Source organism: Sarcophilus harrisii, chromosome 6, assembly GCF_902635505.1.
Source record: "Sarcophilus harrisii chromosome 6, mSarHar1.11, whole genome shotgun sequence".
NCBI classification, from domain to species: Eukaryota; Metazoa; Chordata; class Mammalia; order Dasyuromorphia; family Dasyuridae; genus Sarcophilus; species Sarcophilus harrisii.
In genome coordinates, this window is record NC_045431.1 from 249,485,054 (window position 1) to 249,494,247 (window position 9,194).

At 35.2% G+C, this 9,194-nt stretch overlaps 1 pseudogene; it reads right to left on the reverse strand.

The window, feature by feature from the left end:
* Positions 1-615: 615 nt before the first annotated feature.
* LOC100927373 lies at positions 616-1,528 on the reverse strand (annotated as a pseudogene).
* Between the last annotated feature and the right edge of the window lie 7,666 nt (positions 1,529-9,194).

Consider the following 9,194-nt stretch of genomic DNA (forward strand, 5'->3'; position numbering starts at 1 on the left):
CATAATCATGCTGCTATAGGTGTCCTAGAATATCCCATTCTTCATTTCTATGGATGAAAATTGAGATTAAAATTGGTAGTTGGGTCCAGGCAGCATGGAAACCAATGAAGATTTAATCCATTTTAAAGAGGTTTTCATTATGCTGCAGTGGATAGTCAGGGATATCTGGATTTACTTCTTATCTTAAACACATTTCAGTTTTGTAACCACCATGAATCATTAAATTTTCAAGTGCTTCAAGTAGCTAGCTGAAACTAGGAATTACAAATTCAGTAACAAGTTGTCAGGGCACATCAGTAGAGATTAGTGGATGGATATTCTAGTGTAGTATTCCATATCATGATGAATTCACAGGCCCATCTCCTCACATTATAATGACATGTAAATATTATCTATATCCACCACTACCGATATTGTCATCATTAATGTGGTACTAATTATTATGTCAAAATTTTGCAAGTTCTGTTTCTTTTAGAAGTTTTTGGAAGGATTATTCTAGCACTCCAATGTATCTTTCCAAATTTAGCCACATTTATTTTAGCACTGGAGGAAGGAGGCAGATTACTTTTACCTAGCTACTTCTAGGGACCAAGCCACAGAAATGCAAGGCTAGAATCATGAACAAGGCTTTCTCATGAATTTCAGTGCATCTTTCACCTCCTTGTTTCTGAAGCTATAAATCAGGGGGTTTAGCATGGGTATGATGATGCCATAAAATATAGAGGCCGCCTTATCATTTTTCTCAGATTCGGTGGAAGAAGGAGGCAAATACATATAAAAGAAAATCCCATATAAAATGATCACAGCCATCAGATGGAGAATGCTTTGTGTCTCCTGGAGGCAGAGTGCATTTTCAAGATGGCAGCCAGGATATAAGCCTAGAAAAAGAATACAACCAGCAAAGTGCTTAGTAAGTTGAAACCTACATTGAATATCAACAACATGACATTCATGTTAATATTTGAACAGGCAAGGGCCAGGACTGGGGGAACATCACAAAAAAAGTGATTGACTGTACTGAATTTACAGAAAGATAATAAAGAAAGCCAACAGATATGTATAGTGGAAAACAGGGATCTCATGAAATAAAATGCAGAGAGCAGGTAAATACAGACCTTTCGGGACATGATCAGTGGATAATGGAGGGGGTAACAGATGGCCACATAACGACCTATGGCTGCAAGAAGATAAACTTCAGTGGTGGCAAATAGACCATACATATACAATTGTATCTGATATCCTAAGAATGAGATAGACTTGTGAGACACAAGAAAATTTACTAACATTTTGGGAGTGATGGCAGAGGTGTAACACAGGTCAATGAAGGACAAATGCTGAAGGGGAAAAATGCATGGGAGTGTGAAGGCAAGGATCAGTATTGATAAGTAAGATCATGCCAGTATTGCCCATTAGAATTATCACATAGATGATGAGAAACCCAAGGAAGAGGCCGTATTGCTCCTCTTGCTAAACAAAAAAATCCCAGGAGAATGAACTTGGTCACTACGGTGCTATTGCTTTATGTCATGGCCATCACATCATCTGCAGATGGAAGAGAGAGGGAAAAGGACCAGAGTGAAATTACTGTTACTCAAATTTAGGAATAAAATGCTTTCTATTTTTAGGTTGTTATTTTTTATCTTTCTAAAATTTATTTTTTGTTGATGTCAGTATATATACATAGGAGGATTTTGCAGGGTTTTTATTTTTTCATGTATACCTTCATTTTCAAATATATCCACTCTCTTCCCTTATCCAATGAGCCATCCTTTATAATAAATAACAGAGAACCAAAAAATGGTTTAACAAAAATGACTCAACATATCAGCCATATCTGACAATGCAGTAACACTTTTCTTCTTCTTTTTTTCACCTTGGCTTAAGTTTAACTTTTATATACAAGGCCCTTAGGTCCTATAAAGTATTAGAGCTTAAGAGGAACATTTATAATGCCTCAATTCAAATCTTGTTCCATAGTCTCATTACCTGAATGACCAGAGGGAAATTACTCTCAGAGACTGATTACTACATCTGTGAAATAGGAATAATGATGCCTCAGAGATGTGTTGTTAAGAATACATTTTCTAAACCTTAAAGGGTTATATAAATTTTGAGTTACTTTATTTCCTTTAAAAGTATTTTGTATCTTATTAAGATTGGCTTCCATGGAGAAATGTTGCCACAATGTTACCTGAACTGTGACCCAATGGCCAGAAGAGATGCTTTATGGATTTGCTTAATGAGAAATTCTGAGTAATAGAAATTTTCACTAAACTTATTTTTCTATAAAATTGAACTCTTTGTATCTCCAGGGCTTAGCAGAGTACTTGCATCATAGGAAATGTTTAATAAATATGAACAAATCAATAATTACATTTGAAAAGATGAATTATAGTAAAGTTAGCAGTAAGACTTAAAAAATATAAAGAGCTAGGTACAATTATATGCTATGATCAATACTTTTTATTGAAATCAGCACTTGGTTCATCACTTTTTCTTTCTGTCACAAATTAAAAAATTGATCTTTAATGTTGTAACTTAGAGAAAGAGGCTTTTGGGAATTTGTTTATGATGCCGGTATGCCTCAGGACTTTTGGAACACGAATGGAACACGTTTCCATATCAGATGCTTTGCCAATCTTTACCACTGTTTTTTGAATTCTATTTAGACACTACAACTCCCTCCGATTTTAAAATATTTACTAATTGGTAAGTATACTAACATTTCTTTATTGTAGATTAATCATTTTCATAAGCTTTTGCAATCCTTTTATGGTCTTGTTAGTGAGATACTCAGCCTTCTTTGTATTGGGTCCATACTTACTGGAATTCTGAACTTGTTTCAGAACTACTTAACTTTTGCAAACATATTTGTGTAAACCACAACCTGTTATTTAAACAGAATTATAAAACACTTGCTTGCCATGTAAACTTAGAGAAGTAGAAGAGCATTGTAAGGGAAGTAGTGTGGGAATCAGAGTGCATTTGGGGCCAGGTGACCTGGGTACTAATGCTTTCCTTCCTGCCTAGTAATCATAGGACAATTAATTTTTTTCTCTAGAATTCATTTTCTTCATCTTTTCATAATATATACATCAAACAAGTTGGTTCCTAAGATCCCTCCTTATTTTTGTGGCACAGTGAACAGAGGGTCTAGACTCAGGAAGTTCTGAGTTCAAAAATGGCCTCAGACACTGACTAGTTGGATGACCTTGGGAAAATCACTGCATCTTGTTTCATCCTGCCTCAGTTTCTTTCTTTTTTTAAGTTTATTTTTAAATTAAATTTAATTTTTAATACACATTGCTTTATGAATTATGTTGGGATAGAAAAATCAGAACAAAATGGAAAAAACAAGGGAGAGATTTAAAAAAAAACAGAAAAAAGAAGTGAACATAGCATGTGTTGCATAGTGAACATAGCAGCACCCAGTCTGTTTCTTTTTCTATAAAATGACCTGTAGAAGGAAATAACAAAAAAAAAAAAAAGAAAAAAAAAAAAAGAATGAAATGACAAACAACTTTAGGAGTATCTTTGCCAGAAAACTCGAAATGGGGTCATGAAGAGTTGGGTAGGGTCAAAATGATCCACCCCCACAAGAACACCGCATTACTTAGGAGATGTGTAAACTGACATTAGAAATGTGATTCTGCCACTAGAATCAGGACCTGTAAACAGCTATTTTTTTATTTTTTAAATTATTTTTTATTTTATTTTTTTTATTTTTTATTTGTTTTTTTTTTATTTAATAGCCTTTTATTTACAGGTTATATATATGGGTAACTTTACAGCATTAACAATTGCCAAACCCATGTTAATAACCAAATTAACAAAAACCATATGATCATCTCAATAGATGCAGAAAAAGCATTTGATAAAATCCAACATCCATTCCTATTAAAAACACTTGAGAGTATAGGAATAAATGGACTTTTCCTTAAAATAATCAGCAGCATCTATTTAAAACCATCAGTAAGCATCATATGTAATGGAGACAAACTGCAACCATTCCCAATAAGATATGGAGTGAAACAAGGTTGCCCACTATCACCGTTACTATTTAATATTGTATTAGAAACGCTAGCTATAGCAATAAGAGCTGAGAAAGAGATTAAAGGAATAAGAATAGGCAATGAGGAAGCCAAATTATCACTCTTTGCCGATGACATGATGGTATACTTAGAGAACCCCAGAGATTCTGCTAAAAAGTTATTAGAAATAATCCACAACTTTAGCAAAGTTGCTGGTTATAAAATAAACCCACATAAGTCATCAGCATTCTTATATATCACTAACAAAATCCAATAGTCAGAGTTACAAAGAGAAATTCCATTTAAAGTAACTACTGATAATAGAAAATATTTAGGAATCTATCTGCCAAGGGAAAATCAGAAACTTTATGAGCAAAATTACAGACCACTTTTCACACAAATTAAGTCTGATCTAACCAATTGGAAAAATATTAAATGCTCTTGGATAGGGCGAGCAAATATAATAAAGATGACAATATTACCTAAACTAATCTATTTATTTAGCGCTATACCAATCAGACTCCCAAAAACTATTTTAATGACCTAGAAAAAATAACAACAAAGTTCATATGGAAAAACAAAAGGTCAAGAATTTCAAGGGAATTAATGAAAAAAAATCAAATGATGGTGGCTTAGCTGTACCAGATCTAAAATTATATTATAGAGCAGCAGTTACCAAAACTATTTGTATTGGCTAAGGAATAGATTAGTTGATCAGTGGAATAGATTAGGTTCAAGGGATAAAACAGTCAACAAATATAGCAACCTAGTCTTTGACAAACCCAAAGATCCCAGCTTTTGGGATAAGAACTTACTGTTTGATAAAAATTGCTGGGAAAATTGGAAACTAATATGGCAGAAACTAGGCATTGATCCATACTTAACGCCATACACCAAGATAAGGTCAAAATGGGTTCATGACCTAGGCATAAAGAATAAGATTATTAATAAATTAGAGGAACACAGGATAGTTTACCTCTCAGACCTGTGGAAGGGAAGGTCTTTATGACCAAAGCAGAACTAGAGATCATTACTGATCACAAAATAGAAAATTTCGATTATACCAAACTGAAAAGTTTTGCACAAACAAAACTAATGCAGACAAGATTAGAAGGAAGCAATAAACTGGGAAAATATTTTTACAGTCAAAGGTTCTGATAAAGGCCTCATTTCCAAAATATATAGAGAATTAACTCTAATTTATAAAAAATCAAGCCATTCTCCAATTGAAAAATGGTCAATGGATATGAACAGACAATTCTCAGATGAAGAAATTGAAACTATTTCTAGTCATATGAAAAGATGCTCCAAGTCATTATTAATCAGAGAAATGCAAATTAAGACAACTCTAAGATACCACTACACACCTGTCAGATTGGCTAAGATGATAGGAAAAAATAATGATGATTGTTGGAGGGGATGTGGGAAAACTGGGACATTGATGCATTGTTGGTGAGTTGTGAACGAATCCAACCATTTTGGAGAGTAGTTTGGAACTATGCTCAAAAAGTTATCAAACTGTGCATACCCTTTGATCCAGCAGTGTTACTACTGGGATTATATCCCAAAGAGATTATAAAGAAGGAAAGGGACCTGTATGTGCACGAATGTTTGTGGCAGCCCTTTTTGTAGTGGCTAGAAACTGGAAACTGAATGGATGTCCATCAGTTGGAGAATGGCTGAATAAATTGTGGTATATGAAAATTATGGAATATTACTGTTCTGTAAGAAATGACCAACAGGATGATTTCAGAAAGGCCTGGAGAGACTTACATGAACTGATGCTGAGTGAAATGAGCAGGACCAGGAGATCATCATATACTTCAACAACAATACTAGATGATGACCAGTTCTGATGGATCAGGCCATCCTCAGCAACGAGATCAACCAAATCATTTCTAATGGAGCAGTAATGAACTGAACTAGCTATGCCCAGAAAAAGAACTCTGGGAGATGACTAAAAACCATTACATTGAATTCCCAATCCCTATATTTATGCACACATGCATTTTGATTTCCTTCACAAGCTAATTGTACAATAATTCAGAGTCTGATTCTTTTTGTACAGCAAAATAATGTTTTGGTCATGTATACTTATTGTGTATCTAAGTTATATTTTAATATATTTAACATCTACTGGTCATCCTGCCACCTAGGGGAGGGGGTAGGGGGGATAAGAGGTGAAAAATTGGAACAAGAGGTTTGGCAATTGTTAATCCTGTAAAGTTACCCATGTATATATCCTGTAAATAAAAGGCTATTAAAAAAAAACAAACAAACAAACAAAAAAAAAAAACAATTGCCAAACCTCTTGTTCCAATTTTTCACCTCTTACCCCCACCCCTCCCAGATGGCAGGATGACCAGTTGATGTTAAATATATTAAAATATAAATTAGATACACAATAAGTATACATGACCAAACTGTTATTTTGCTTGTAAACAGCTACTTATTGATGCCCTTTTTCAAATAGCATTTTTAAAAGACAAGGTTATATATAAACTTAAGGTCAGAAAGGCTAACTAAATTATGCAGTATAACATGTAACTTCGAGAAAAATGAGCAATGGCTTTGATGTCAGTGTCTCAGAGTCACATAGAAGTAAATAGGAAGACACTTAATGACTCAATAATTCAACTGCTTCATTTTACAGATGGAGAAACTGAGGTCAGGAAGTCTAATGTGGGTGGGAGCTCTAGAATGTTGACTCAGGATATTAGAATGTTGTGTGGTTTTGTGGTAAAGTAAGCCTCTACTTCAAGTTATTCTGGAGGACATAGCCCTGAGTCAAGAGCTCTTGACTCTACACCTGCATCCTCAGAATTAACTATTCTCTAAGTGCCCCCTTTCTCCCACCTCATGAACTACAACTGTGATCAGAATGTAGTCCACCAGCATCTCCTTCCCTGGTGACTTGCTCAGATTGCCACTCTTTTGCTCTCCTGCTTCCTCCAGCTCACCTACACGCTTCCTACACCCCCATATCTGCCCTATCCTGCTCAACTACATCCTTCTTAATCCCCCATAACCTTCCCTTGCTCACTTATCCTTCCCACACCCCTACACCATGCCCCTTTCCACTTACCTATTGATTTCGTAACACTTTTTGCCCAAGGTGAAAGACTTGAAATAGAAATTCCCACCAAAGGAATTGGTTATGTCCACCTTTACTCCATGAATATGAACAAGCTTACAAGCTGGTTGAGTTTATAGCACACTTGGCCCTCACCTCATCTTTCTGAATCTTTCTTTTCTTTTAAGATATACTACTCTCTGCTTTAATATCCTCAAATGAAAGTGTCCTCAGATTTTCTCATAACAATTTGTTTTGATTTCTGCTCTGCCTCTAGTTATTGTCTAGTATCTACGTATTTATTTTTATATATGACGTACCTCCCCATCAGCCCCTTGACAGTTGAATGCATACTTTGTAAAGTTAAGGACTGTGTTCTCAATCTTTGTCTCCCCCACAAAAGACACCACACTTTGCATATCCTAGGACAGGGGTCCTCAAACTTTTTAAATAAGGGGCCAGTTCACTGTCCCTCAGACTGTTGGAGGGTCAGACTATAGTAAAAACAAAAACTTTGTTTTGTGGGCCTTTAGGTAAAGAAACTTCATAGCCTTGGGTGAGGAGGATAATCGTCCTTAGCTTTTGCATCTGGCCCACAGACCGTAGTTTGAGGACCCCTCTGCCTGGGCCATAGGATCATAGATTTAAGAATCAGAAAGGATCTTTCATTTAATACACCTCCTTCTGTCATCAATAAACTATTGGTTTGAATGAACTCCTTTGTGTCCCGGTTTCTTTCTTTTGAAATGAAGAGGGCACAGTTCCATTTCAGTAGCAGATCCCAAGATCTATGACTTTTGGTGATGCTCCATCACTTCCCTTTCAGATCTCCTTCCTAGTAACTAAAGAATGGAAGAATTGTTTTTTGAGCTCAGCCAATCTGGTTCTTCTTCCCATACCCTTCTCAATGATGCTTCTCTGAAAGTGAGAAAATTCTGCCCTAACATGGAAGCCACTCCTCTGTCTTTCTTACTCTGATCCTTCAGGCTTGGATTCTTTTCCAAAGATACTGAAGTAGGTACTGTTTTTTAGGAATCATGGAGATTCAGATAAAGCATTCTCAGTTTGGATTCCCATGTTTCCATTGGTTCCGGGTTGTCTAGTACTCTATTACTCTATTATGGCATCTCTGTAAAGTTCCAAACATGAGCATAAGTCAGCATAATGATATTGAGATCTACTCTCCTGGGCATCTCTGACTCAGGGGGATGGAGAAAGCTCAAAGGAAATAGTGCTTATTAACTGGTATCTTGATAGCAGAACTTTGGTTCCCATAGGAATATTATTGTTGTTTTCCAATTACTTCACTTAGGGATTTTTTAAGGATCTCAAAATTGTGATTAAGAATCATTAACATTTGCAAAGCAAAGTTCTGATTATAACCCTAAGGTACTATCAATATTATTATTTCTAGTTTACATATATATGAATGAGATTTTTCAGAGCTTAATAGTCATACCAGTAGTAATCAATCACTAAAACAGCCAGTATTTGGCATAGTACATAATAGGCTCTTTACTTATCATTGTCAGAGACAGGATTGAATGCCCACCGATGGGGAATAGTGACTAGAAAGCAGGAGTGAAAAAATCTGAAGTTGAATCCTGCTTCAAGATTACTCTTTTTGTCATTCTAGGCAGTCACAACCTCTTTCAGGCTTAGTTTCTCACCTGTTAAAAGGAGAATAATCATGACATCCACATTGTCAGATGTGACAATTTTATAATTTTATAATTGTATTACAAATTATTAAATTGAGATCTGGCATTTACTCCCTTATTTTTTCATTTAAAGCCCAACTTTTTAAAAACATCAGTCTCTAAAGGACTTGACTGATTGATGAGATTGCCCCAGCCCTCAAGGAATATGCTCTTCAATAGATTGGCAAAAAAAAATGATACTTAGAAAACAAATCTAATAACATATATAGTGTCCTACGTTGCAAACTTCTGTAAAGGAGGACTGTGGGAAGCTTTGTCTTTATTCTTCTATGGGGCCAAGCTTACTCTTTGTAATTTTGCAGCATTCACTTTTGACTATTTTATGATTTTTCTTTCTACTTATATTATTGTACTCATCATGTATATTGT